Raw genomic sequence first — 13,876 nt, 5'->3', positions numbered from 1 at the left:
TAATATAAACTAGCCTCTCTGCACGCACTAACGTGCGTGCGAGAGGCATTTTTGCATCACGGGCGCTACGCGCCCCTAAAGGTGTATTGTGTTAGTTTTTCCCATTGTAATTGTCAAGATATACTTTAAATGTATTGTGCAAAGAGGAACTTTTTTTTTATCATGCACGTCCTAAAAAGTTATCATGTTTTTCATTTTTACTTTGTGTAAAGTAATGATTTAAATGTTATTCATGCACTTATCAAACAACATACGATTTTAGATGCAAGTTCCTACCTAAAGCCTATGAACGATAGCAAGTATATGTAAATAAATAAAAAATAGTAGATGAAAACAGTAAGTACTCGTAGCAAAATACAAAACAATTTAAATGTCAAAATATAAATCCTACATAACAATATGTACATTATTCACAATACTCATAGAGTGTATATGTCACTATTTCTTTTGAAAAGAAAGTTTACATATTGACATCAATGCTGCAATTTCCACCCATTTGTTCATGATTGATGCTTCAAATTTTCATTGCCAATCTACAAACGATAGTGAGAAAATTAAAAATCAAATAAAAAGAGTTAATTGATAAGTGAGAAATGCATACTGAAATGTTATCGTTAATAAAGCTGTTACCTATTAGGAATCACCATAATTAGCTGGAATGAAGCAAGACTTCTTTGTATACTACATTCCGTGTAAATACACCTTGTTGGCCTACTATGGAGCCACTTTTTACTAACACGGTTGTGGTTGACTTTGAGACCCCCCTCGATAAAGCCACATATAATTGTCCATGGCTGAAGACATGATCTGGAAGGTAAACGCCTACATGTGGTATTGTCTGACCTTGAGATTTGTTTATAGTGATAGAGAAACTTAGTTTCACTGGAAATTGCTTTCTTGTAAGTTCAAATGGAAGCCCAGCAGTATCAGTACTTTTGAGAGGGATTCTTGGTAAGAAAACTCTGGATCCGGCAAATTGTCCAGTTAGAATTTCAGCATCAATAAGATTTCGGTAAGAACCATGACACAATAATCTTGTACCATTACACAATCCCAATTTCGGATCAATATTTCTTAAAAGCATGATTGGAGCACCTCTTTTCAAAGTTAACTTGTGCGGAGGCAAACCACCAAGTGAGATTGAATTCAAGAACTCTGGCTGATACAAATTCCTTACGTCATCCTCAACTGAATCAAATGAATACATTGTCTCTTCTAAACCCGGAAACATATTGATTATCTTTTCATTCAACATATCAACGTCTTCATTTGTAGGAGTTACCACTGCCCTTTCCACCATGTAGGTTGCATCATTTATATGATCCTCTAAGTCAGGGAAGATTTTGGCAATTAATTGATTAATGGAATGCTCACTCTCCCATGGTATCACCATGCATTCAGGTAGTTTTACCATATCATCCATAATAACATCTTCATTCCCATCACCAACACGAAGTAAAAATTCTGAAAATTCACAATCATTTATGGATCTCATGTTTTGTTTGAGTTTTAAAATCTTTACTTGTGACCAAAATGATGCCTTAACAACACTTGCTTGGATTAGTTCGGACTTGGTTCCTTTCCGGATAACAGGAAGAACTTGTCGAAAATCTCCCCCAAATATCATTATCTTCCCCCCAAATGGTAAGTCAATATCTGTTAAGTCTCTGAACGTTCGATCGAGTGCTTCAAATGCATGACGATGCGTCATTGTTGCTTCATCCCAAATAATTGCCTTTGCCTTTTGTATTAGCTTTGCTAAATCAGATTGTTTACCGATCGAACACATCGATGATGCATCGAGACTAAGTGGTATCTTGAATTTAGAATGTGCTGTCCTCCCACCAGGCAATATCGTAGCTGCTATTCCAGATGATGCTGTTGCTAATACTATGTGCCCCAACCTTCTCAAGCTTGCTAACAATGCGCGATATAAGTAAGTTTTTCCAGTTCCACCGGGACCATCCACAAAAAAAGTTGCATTATCCGATCGTTGAACTGCACCCATTATTATGTTAAACGCACTTTTTTGGTCATCATTTAAGCGTTCAATTGCATCAAGATCTTGTTGTGGAATACATATGGATATTTCATCTTCAATACATCCGGTCATTCCTGAACTTGATTCATTTCCTCTTGTCATTTGGGGCAAATCAAACTCGTTTATACTCTTGTTAATAATGCCGCGCTTCTGCATCCACATGATTAAGTGTAAAAAATTCAGTCAACATTGTCTTTCTTGTACTCTCGTCATGTAGAATATTTGTTATGCTTTCATCGGCACGAAACTGAACTTGGTGCATATTAGGAAGATGTATTTGCATTCGCTCAACAGATGGATAAATTCGATTAATAATGAACTTGAATATTTTCCATAATGCCTCTGGTGCGCAAACCCATCTTGCATCCTGAAACTGCTTTATTTCATCGTATTGAGGGTCTGATTGCACTTCAACTGTCACTCTGTCTGGGCCTTTGTAAACATACTTATATAAGTACTTGACACTTTTTATGCTTGCGCAAATTTCGACATTGATGTGACAATCATACCTTAACAGCAACCATGGATTATATGGAATGACCCAACTATTATCAACCATTAAGTTTCCTTGTCGATTAAGTGAGACGGGCAATCGATTTCCTCGCCTTTGATAAATTGGATACGAATCATTCCCTTGAACGGTGACTGGTGCAAATGGTTTGGGAAACTTTCTCTTACAACTCCTATTTTTCATACATGGAGATAGAGGATTATGAATCCCACACGGGCCATGAATCATATGCTTTAACACCACATTATAAAGTTGAGGCTCTACATCTTCATTTGGTATTTCAGCTCTAACAATTCGGTTATACTCATCTGGGTTATTGATCTTATCATTTTCATCTAACACAACCAGCATATGCACATGTGGAAGACCACGTTTCTGAAACTCAATAACGTATGCGTAAGCAACAACACTGCCCAATACCCCCTTTTCAATGATGTCTTCTTTTAGTTGCTCAAGTTTTGCACGAAATACTCTAGTGAGTAAGTCAGGGCGATCTTGTGGAGCTTGTCCAGCGAGTAATTCGCTTTTGATTTCTTCCCAACTTGGGTTACATGTCATGGTAATAAAAAGATCTGGCTTTCCGAATCTTTGAACCAAAGTCATTGCGTCTTGATATCGTTGGTACATGTCACGTGGGTTTCCAACAAATGATGATGGTAAAATAATTCTACGCCCGATGCTACCTAATAATATTTTATTTTCAATTAGCTATATATATTGTACACACTTTAAACAAAATTATATTTCTAAATAACGATGACTGAAACGATATATATACCTGCATTGTGTTGACCTGCATTTAGAGAGTCTTCAAGTCCTTTGTAGAGATCCGCTCTAACTGTGGCTTGATTAGAACGCAACCATCTAAGTTTTTGTGATTCAATTTTAATGTAGTTATCTACAACATATTGTTGCAAGAGACGTCCACCTCGAAGCAAAAGTGATGATCCATTATGGCGTATCTACAAAAGCAAATTTCATATATTGCTTTTAATATAGGAATCATCATTCATCTATATATACCGGGAAGTAAATTATGTTATCAGTACAAACCTGTAACATATAAGCATAATAGTCGCAACATGTTATTGCTCTTCCACCATCATCACGACTGTTAACATCCCATCCATATGTACCGTAAGGCAGCAATAGTGGATATTGTAAGGGATCATAAAATCCAACATAGTCTCGGACGTGAGAAAGTCTTCCACTAATTGTCTCCACCACGATATCCCTTCCATTTGCAATTGTGGCATTATCTCCATCTATTATAATTGCCGCAACTTGTGATGCTAATGGTAGACTATACTGACGCCGATCTATTGGTTGCTCTTTTAGGATCAACTTGCAATTCGGCAAATCTTGGCGTTGTCCAAGGCTTCGCAATGTATGAACAAAATGATTATGGTTGTTCAACATATGTTGTATCTTTTCAACCACACGTCTATCTAAAACTTCACTTTCACACATTCGGTTTTCAACTTCATGCTCAGTGTCATATATATAAGCTTGTAAAAATCGCGGTCTGTTCCCTTCATTTGGTAAAAGTCCACCAATCTTATGATATAATGCACCTTGAGCACGAAATGTGTAAATCCCACGACCACCAATATTAATTCTTTCATCCACGTGTACTCCCATTGAAGTGAATGCAAATGCATGATTGTAAGCTCGAATATTTTGCCTGAAGTGTCTACCCTCATTTGTTTGGTCAGAGAAAAGAGCAACCATTTCTGGTGGGGATTGTATTGGGGGTAAAACAATTCTTCCTTTCAAGCAACACATATTCAAAGTTTCTCGAGCAAACAATCGTGCATAGCAGTACGGACATATGGTTGGAGCAGATAATTGGCAACCTAGGATACCCCGATTCTCATTATAATTTCTAGCACAATTGTGGTTTCTTCTTCCTCTGGTTTGGCGCACATGACAATTGGTTCTATTTGCATGTTCTTCTTCTGATATTTTTACATGAATATCCAACATTCAGTATAAGAATTTTCTTTGTAACTAATCACATATCTATATAAAGATAAAATTAATACTAAGCTCACCATTGTGGGGAGGAATTGAGAGCATCCCATAAGATATTTGTGACCTATTTGAATGTGCCAACTGTCCCATATGAGTACGCATTCTAGTAGAAGTTTGGTCATCATGATTTGTGATATCTGACAAAACCCTTGAATTCGCGCTTTCATGCTCAATTTGTTCTAATAAATAGACCACATTATAATACGATTAGTTAAAAATTTTGTCTTTAATATTTAATATATTTAGTTGTGAGTCTAATATTTCGTAAGACTACCACTAAAAATAACTACAACATTGAGATCAATATGAAAGTATCGAAGAAAAGAATACAATGAGATTTCAATTCACTAAATTTTGTTCTTAAAAAATAACCTAATTTTTTAAGTGTGAAACAAATACAAATAAAGAAATTGAAATAAATACCAGGAATTTGTTGTTCTATATTACTGGGGTCGACCTCAACATCATAGTTAGCGAACTGAACCCGTTCTTGTATATTATTGGGACCTACTTGTTGCATAGTTAAAAGAAAAATTAGAAATTAGATTTTTTTTTTTTTTGGCATTAGTATGAGTTAAAGAAAAAGGAATATGAAATAAATACCAGGAATTTCTTGTTGTATGTTACTGGGGGATGTCATAGTATGATCATCATATAGAGTTGGAATTTGTTGTCTTTTTTCTTGTGCTATTAGACGTCGTCGAGCTAGATATCTTTGATGTTCTTCAGGACTCAATGATTGACGCCATTGTCTTGCACGACTTTGGCCACGCTCCATGGAAAAATTTATCTAAAAAATTAAAAAATAAATGAACCTAAATTGAATACAAATTCTGTGACATTCCATAAATACGAAAAAGTCTACGTAGATGTCTATGAACAGAAGAAGAAAAAACATTTATCTACACATCACTATAATACAAAAGAACAAAATAAAATGATCACAAAATACTTTTGAAGTGTAATAAGTATTAGTGCAAGGAAATGACGGGCTTATATACACTTCTCGGTTGGTGTTAGGACTTGGATATGATTTAGCTTTCATGTTTTTTTCTTTTATAAATTAGCATTGTTTATAGAGTTTTAATTTTTATGTCAACTGGATGAGTAGAATTTTAAACTTTTTTAATACCCCTAAACCCTATCATAAATGACGGATGTGGGCTGGACATAATATAAAAAGTTTTTAGAAATGTGTAACCCGTAATAAGAGGCTAAAAAACTACCACATGACAAAGAAGAATTTGTATTCAATGTAGGTTCATTATATTTATTAGTTTGCTCTAATAACTCAACAATGCACATATAAGCTCTAAAATGTTATGATATCCTTAAAATTTTAGTAATTTTGGTTTCTTAGGTATTATGTTTATTAGTAATTTTGGTTCATTAGTTTAAGGATATGATCTTCAATAATTTGTGATCAACACAACTTAAGAAATTTTGGGGTGCTTTGTTGGTCGTTGGGGTGCAAATGGGGATGGGATGATTTGGTTCAAATGAATAAAAAAAAAATAAAATAAAATAAAAACAATGCATGTACGCAAGGTTCCTTAACAAAATCATAATTATGAATAACTGTTATGATATTCAAAATCCTTCTCGAACCCCGCTGGTGTTTAGGGATGATTTTGGACTACATGGATATTTGAGATTACGAAGAAGATTATGAATAACTAAACATCGGTCAAATTTTTTTTTGTTAGAGGACAGCAATTGTTCATAATTGGTTTGATCTTGGACATAATAACAATTACGAATATTTGTTTTCTTCACATTATCTTCTCGAATTGGGGTTCAACATTAGAAGTTCTTTTCTCAAGTCTCAACATTAAGCAAAATGAAGAAAACAAAAGGCCAAAAGCAAAAAGCCACCTCTTCCGCTGTTATCACCTTCCCTTTTCTTCAATGCTCACTCCCAACAGAAAATATATGGCAAGAATACACTTTCCCCACTTCCTTTTTCTTCGAGCCTCAACAAATGGGTCTGCAACCAATGCCAACTGAAATAATTAAAGTTAAGCAAGAGGAGTTGATAAAGTTAGCAATTCACAAACCAAATTGAAAATCTAATTCCAAAATTCCAAACACCCACCAAATGGTTTCGGATAAAGTTTTAAAGTTGAATACACGTTACCGATACATAAGGGTACATAAGAATGAGAAGTATGAAAATTTTAAAACAAAGGGCCAATCGTGCTCTTTGGCAAATTGCAATTTAAGTTTGGCTGCTTTTCAGTTTCACTCTACCCTTAGATTTGTTCTTCTTTATGAGTAGACCTTCCAACCCAACATCCATCCACAGATATAATTGTCCCTAGCTACACCAACACGAATCCAAAATCATATATATTGTTGAAGTGAGCTGGAGGAATTGTGAATTACTCAACTAATGATAGTTAAATGGAGTGATAATTTAACCCACCCACATATCTTACGCATGGCAGGTTGCTCGCACTGGTCACACTGTAGTCAGGGCAAGCTCTACATTAATCCTATTTGGAGGTGAAGATGCTAAAAGGAGGAAATTGAACGATTTGCATATGTTTGATCTGAAGTCGTTGACATGGTTACCCCTTCATTGCACGTGAGTGGGTTTTTCTTAAGTGTGTGAAATTCAATGATATTGTTCTTTGATCGAACTATCTGTAACAAATATTACGTTGCACATCAAAACCCAAATATTACGTTGCACATCAAAATCATATCCAAAATCATATACATGATCAAACCTAAAAAATAAAAATAAAAAATAAAAACTAAAATAAAATCGTTGGAGAATCATAGGATGAATGACTCACATGCTTTCTATCTTGGCAGCTTAGTTTCAGGAAGCGAACATGTGCACAATGGGACCGTCTATGCCTTCAATTGAATGTGAGTTGAAAAGACTATTCGCAATAGCTTAAACCAACTCGGTCCCTCTCTTTATACATTCCTTCACTAATTCCTCCCTAAATACCATGAAAAAAACAAATCAGAATTTCACCCACTGAACAAAAACCCATCAGCATAGTGTGATAAATTCATTATTTCACTTATGACTGCCACTTTACTGATGGGATTAATCCAAATAAAATCCCAATTTCCAAAAGTAAATTTTCAATTAATTTCTCAAGAGCAATAATTTCAAAAAGCCCAGAAGTATACAAAATATTACCAAAAAATAGAGATATTGAATAAGTAAAGAAAAATAATTTGGAGAAGGGGATGGAGGGGAATCTGTGATGAGGGTCGAAGGCTATGAGATTACCCAGATCGACTTGAAAATGCTGATGCCGGGTCTCCATTGCCGCTTTACTGCAGTTGCAACAATCATGACTTAGTATGTTGCTACAACTGATAAACAACAAAACTTCGTTGCCCATATGTGCGAGAACTAATAGCGACCATCAGAAAGGCTTAAAGTAAAAGCAACCTATTCCCTAACATGAACCAACAAAACTGCATTGCCCAATACATGCGAGAACTGATAGTGAGCATCATAAAGACTCTAATTAGAAGCAATCTATTCCCCAGTATGAACCGAAATACAGTTACAATATCCCAGAGAATCAAATATGTACGATCTACTTACAATGAACTTTGGCAAACTAATTCATATCACACATTCATATCATACATACCTGAGAATGATTATTCCCACCACCATAGCTTTGTTGCTTTGGTATGTGTTTTCACTGAGTAGAAAAGGAAGCATTATTATTCAATTTAGTCCCAACATACGTAAGGACGATTATAATAGTACAAAGATAAAAATGCATAAATTAGCAAAGACTACTATACTAATCCTAATCAATTAATGAGCACAGATATAACTAATGTGCCCTGTCTCCCATTATAACTAAAATTAAACCCAAATAACACCAGCTAGCCATACAAAGCCACCGGCCACATCAAATACCAGGCACGATTTAGGTAACCAAATTCAGAGAACAGAGTTCAGATAATGAAATTCAAATAAGTCAAAACAGTAGAAAGTCTTGGTAGGACAAAAATCAATAAAATACATAGACTAATGAAGAAAGAATCGGAGAATTTTCAAACTACTAACCCTACAATGTCTCACCCACACAACACCAGATCGCATTTATCTCCACCGCCAACACCGAATATAGATAATTTGAAAACCTAATGGAAAAAGCACGATTAATCGAAAAATGGATTATTATAAACAAAAATTCCCTAAAGCCAAAAAAAAAAATCCATTGAAATAAAAATCTACAAAAATAAATTTGCAAAAGGGATGGCAAAAAAAAAATATTGATGAGGGACTGAATGTAAATGAGACCTCTCCTTTAACTCTTGAAGATCAGTGTTATCAACGTGGGTGTCAAGAAGAGGAAGAGAGCAGTTTCATTCCCTGTAAAAAACGAAGAAACAGAGCATTAACAAACAAACGCGCGAATCTCAAAGGAAATTGGTAAGAAATAATCCCAATTGAGAAAATCAGAAACCATGGATGAAAGTTCAGAAACTCAACAATGATTCCGAACAGAACCTTGAACACCCACATTGTTTTTTTAGCCAATTCAACCGAATCTTTAAACGAAAGAAAGAAATCAGAGAACCCAGTTGAGGAAAAGCCTTATAAACATGCTATAATTTGTCTGAATCAAAATTTCATTTGAAATCAATGCAACAAACAAAATTAATACATAATTCAAAAGGTGGTGTACCTGATTTTGAAAAGCCCCTTGCATGCAAAGCACAGAACCCAGGTTTAGCAATGGTGAATGCAGCAGAGACAAAATTAAAACCAATTGTAATCAAATCGAAACCCCAACTAAACACTCGGGGTATTCCATTGTCCTTTCCCAGCAAATGAATTAGAGATGGACCTAATTAGTGATATGAATTGGTGGAAATTGGATGAAGAATAATTAAATTAAGGTTGAGAAACCCTAAAAGCATGCATGTTGTTGAATGAAAAGTTGAAATCAATAGCTAAATAGGGCGGAAAGTTGGGGTTAGGGATTTGCACAAAATGGAAAACTTACTTAAATATTATGATCGGGAGAGAGAGCAGCAGCGGCCAGGAGACTGGACTCCTGAAAGTGGGGACTTGATGGAGAAAGAAATCAACACAAAAAAGAGCAAGAGAAGAGAAGAAAATAAAGAAAAATACCTGAGAGATGGAGAACGTGCAATAAATGGCGGTTCCATGTCGGGTCTGTCAACCGCTGCAGTTGCTGCTTTGATCGTGCGAAAGATGGTTTCCGTCTTTCTATCTGTAAGTGTTTCTTCACACAGGATGTGATCCAAATTGGTTTTAAATTCCATTTTCTTTTTTTATTTATTTATTTAGATTTTCAATATAGCTTTTTTTTTAGTTATGATATTTTACCAGTTTGTCCTTATTTTTTGAATTTTTTGGACTTTGATTGTGAAGGAAAGAAATGGCCATTTTTGGCATTTTGGAAAGCTTCACCAAACTGGGGCTCTCCCTTTATATATATAGATGAAATAGAATCCAACGGTATAGATTTACTCTCATTTATCTTACGGCTATTATTTAAGTAAAGTCTTTAATAGTTTTTTAATTAATGTAGAAGTGTAAAAATATAGAAAATATATATATAAACGCTCGTAATGACAAGCTTTACAACTTTCATGAAGAGCTTAACTTCGAAATTCGCCACTATAATCATATAAATCATAGATCAAAATTTAACTGTTGATTGTTGTTTACATTTACGCTTCATTGTTCTCATCAAATTTTGTTTTTTTTTTGTAAAACATGATCTATTAAAGGATGCATAAAGATGAACGGTTTAGATTGTTGAAATTATATTCACAGTTAGTGAAAATATTGCTTGATGTTTATAAAGTTTCTACAAACTATATGACATCGACTAGTTAACCATAAATATCGAAGCGTGATATCAAAGATCTGAACCGTTCATCTTCTTACATCTGTCAGATGATCATGTTTTCAAAAAAAGAAAATTTAAAAAATGAAATTCAGTAAGAAGAATAAAGAGTAAATGACAATCGACAGTTAAATATAAATTTAAGGTTCATGGATTATAGTGTTGGATTTCGAAGCTGACCCCTTCATGAAAGTTGTAAAGCTTGTCATTATGAGTGATTGTGTGTGTGTGTGTGTGTGTGTGTGTGTGTATTTTTTTTTTTTACATTTTTTACACTTCTACAATAATTATTATTAATTTTATTAATTTTGCCCTCAAATAAAAAACATTATTCATGAGGGTTTGGAGCATTTTAAAAATCTAAACAATAATGTAAGTGTAACCGTTATCTACTCATGGAGGAATAATGATGAATCACGAGTGTTTATATATTCTTTCACATTTTTCATACTTGTATGTATGTCTTCTTATTTCTTACCTATACAAATATTATACTAGTTTATTTTAATATTGGACAACAACATGTTAAGTAAAATTTATCCTAATAATGATAATAAGGAACTCTCATAATAAAAATAAATAATGACAAATTTTTTTTTTTAACTTATATAGAATAATAATACAAAACTATATATTTAATATATAATATATTGTATATATTAATAGGGAAAGTTAGAATCCCCTGCACTTTTCTAATATTCTTTAGATTAAACAGGTTCTATTTTGAAATTTGATTAGGACGCCTAAACAATAGCCATGTCAACATTTATATATATTTTTTAGATTAAATGTAATTATTGTGGTTTTTTAATTTAAAATGTTAATTATTAAATTCCATATATATCCTTTTAGGTTGATATATTTTTGTACATGGCCTTTTCTTAGGAAGCCAGTTTCTTCTCTCACGTTTGAGCCGTATGGTTTCTTCTCCCACGTTAGAATTCTGTGATCCTCATTTTTGAATTTTGAATGGACTTATCCATTTCAATTAGTGGTTCTTTTCACTATTTTATATTGATATCATGTGAGATAATTAGATGTATTCTCTATTTTCGGAGACTTGAGGCTGGTAGGTTCAGATAATATATTTAAATGTACCGAATACATACCAAGAAGATATATAAAGTAACGTACCAAATATATTTTTTTAAATAAATATAAATGTACCAAAATAATATATAAATGTATCAAATACATACAAAAAAGAAATATGAATGAACCAAATACGTACCAAGAAGTTATATAAAGTAACGTACCAAATATGTAACAAGGAGAAATATATGTTTAATTGAGAAAATATATGTACCAAATATGTTCTTTTTTGAAATAAATATAAACGTACCAATTAAAGACATACAAAAAAGAAAACAAACATACCAAATATGTACTAAGAAGATATATTAAGTAACGTATCAAATATGTACCAAGAAGAAATCTACGTTTCATGTGTAATTTGAAAGACTTTTTATTAAAATTGAATACTACAATATTTATCTACAAGATTTTAGGAGTTTTGAGATATTATCTAAGAAAATTAAAAAGTATATTAAATATAATGGCAAGTCGCATTCATGAGTATTTTGAAAGACTTTTTATTGGAATTAAATTCTACAATATTTATCTACAAGATTTTAGGAGTTTTGATGTATTATCTAGGAATTAAAAGGTATATTTATATAATGGAAAGTTGGGTAATTTAAATTATAAAAAAGGCTACTTCTAATCCATGTGGCACCTAAATTGTAGGAAAATGTTTAATCAAAACTCTAAAAGGCATAAATGTTTAACCTTAAAATTTTAAAACCTAGGTACCTATATCAAAAGCCCCCATATTAATATGGCTATTGTATTTTATAATATATCTTTTAGTAATTAAACTTTAAAATTATCAAAATATTTTTTTTCTTAATGGGTCGAAATGGGTTACTTGCGTGTATACCCGTTAAGGACCCGTTACCTGATAATGACCCGATTAGTTATCGTGTTGAGCTGTTACCCTATAATTGTTATTTGCTATATGATTCTCCAATTTCATGTTCCCTTTTTATACTTGGACTTTCACATATTTATGGTTTTCGTTACTTTCAAGTGTTGACCAACACGTGCTATCTAGGTGTCACTTGGATATCTAAGTTGAGACATGTCATATTTGAAGATTACATGGTTGGTATATATGAAGACAGAAAGCTAGTGTGCTTAGTGGCAGCTCTTCAAATCAGTGGCAGTAGGTGCTTTCCCACACTAATGGAGAATGTTACTCATGCTGCAAGAAAAGTCATAATTTATCATGAAGTTCAGAGATTTTAGTTTGAATGTTTGAAGGTTGTATTTGAATGTATTGAACGGTTGAGATTTGAACATCTAAACAGTGTAGAGTGAGCCCCGTGTATTAGTTAGTAGTGTTTCAAGTTGGCCCGTGCGGACTGCGGTGCACATGACCTCTCTTACACGACGGGAACCGTGTGAAATCTCAACGGCTTTCTTTTGTCCTTTGCTAGCATCACACTATATGTGTGATTGTTTTGCTGTAGTGTAATCGGATCTAAGAAAGACGGATGAAATCGTGGAGCTACGTACTCCCATTGCTGCTGAGTTCATCTTTCTTCTTGCTACTTTATAACTTTTGCAGAAATCCTACAAAAAACTATACACATTTACAGAAAACAACAATGAGGACAGTGAAATTCATTCCAACCTCTGCTACCAGTTTGAAAAATATATTGAGACCTGCATATGCAATGTGAGTCACCATCATCATCATCAATGGCTTCAAACCCCTCTACTGCACTACTAAAACATATCATCCTCTTCCAAATGCATGCAATCAGCATTTTTGGAGAGAGAGAGAGAGAGAGAGAGAGAGAGAGAGTGAGTGCGTGTGTGCGTGTGTGTGTGTGTGTGTGTGTGTGTGGCTTTTTGGGAGAGCTCCGTATTATAATTAGGATGTGAAATTGTAATGTAGCTCTTGTTTAGGTGTTGAGCAATTCACCTGGTGGTGTTGTTTGTCGACCCACTAGTTCGCTTGGGACAAAACCATGCACGTAATCTTCGTCATAACTCCGTTCCATTTGTCGATATTTCTACCCCTTCTATTAAGGGCTATTTCCCAAAAAAATAAAGGAAAAGAAAATTTCAATTTGGGACCTAAATAAAATCGGGCCACTTATTAACCCAAACTATGAGAAAACTAAGATTGGGTAATAAAGGGAAAATTTTCTTTGCATCCATTAAGTCGCTTTTAATACCCAATTTTAATATTTTCATCATTGAACGTAGAACTATTAGAGAGATGGACCGATATATGGTCCACTTTCAACAACACCGATACTATCCCTAACTTGATAATTACTATCTGCACAATCCGTCAGGTGTGAGATTTTATCACAAAAGACCTCGGTGTTAGTTGAAGTGGGGTTA

At 33.8% G+C, this 13,876-nt stretch overlaps 2 long non-coding RNA genes across 2 annotated transcripts; both read right to left on the bottom strand.

Annotated features, from left to right (window-relative positions):
• Positions 1-5,063: 5,063 nt before the first annotated feature.
• Positions 5,064-6,516, bottom strand: LOC125476102. The gene is made up of 3 exons (XR_007257437.1): positions 6,462-6,516; positions 5,190-5,376; positions 5,064-5,093 (listed from the first exon to the last, which is right to left on the bottom strand). It is a non-coding gene; the product is annotated as an uncharacterized LOC125476102 (long non-coding RNA).
• Positions 6,517-7,395: 879 nt separating this feature from the next.
• Positions 7,396-9,496, bottom strand: LOC125476098. Its single transcript, XR_007257433.1, has 5 exons — positions 9,266-9,496; positions 8,641-8,949; positions 8,213-8,266; positions 7,840-7,886; positions 7,396-7,540 (listed from the first exon to the last, which is right to left on the bottom strand). It is a non-coding gene; the product is annotated as an uncharacterized LOC125476098 (long non-coding RNA).
• Positions 9,497-13,876: the final 4,380 nt, after the last annotated feature.

Source organism: the organism of the source record quoted next, unplaced genomic scaffold (genome assembly GCF_019419815.1).
Source record: "Pyrus x bretschneideri cultivar Hongxiangsu unplaced genomic scaffold, Pyrus_bretschneideri_v1 Contig17, whole genome shotgun sequence".
Taxonomy (NCBI): domain Eukaryota; kingdom Viridiplantae; phylum Streptophyta; class Magnoliopsida; order Rosales; family Rosaceae; genus Pyrus; species Pyrus x bretschneideri.
This window is presented reverse-complemented; position numbering and strand designations above follow the sequence as displayed.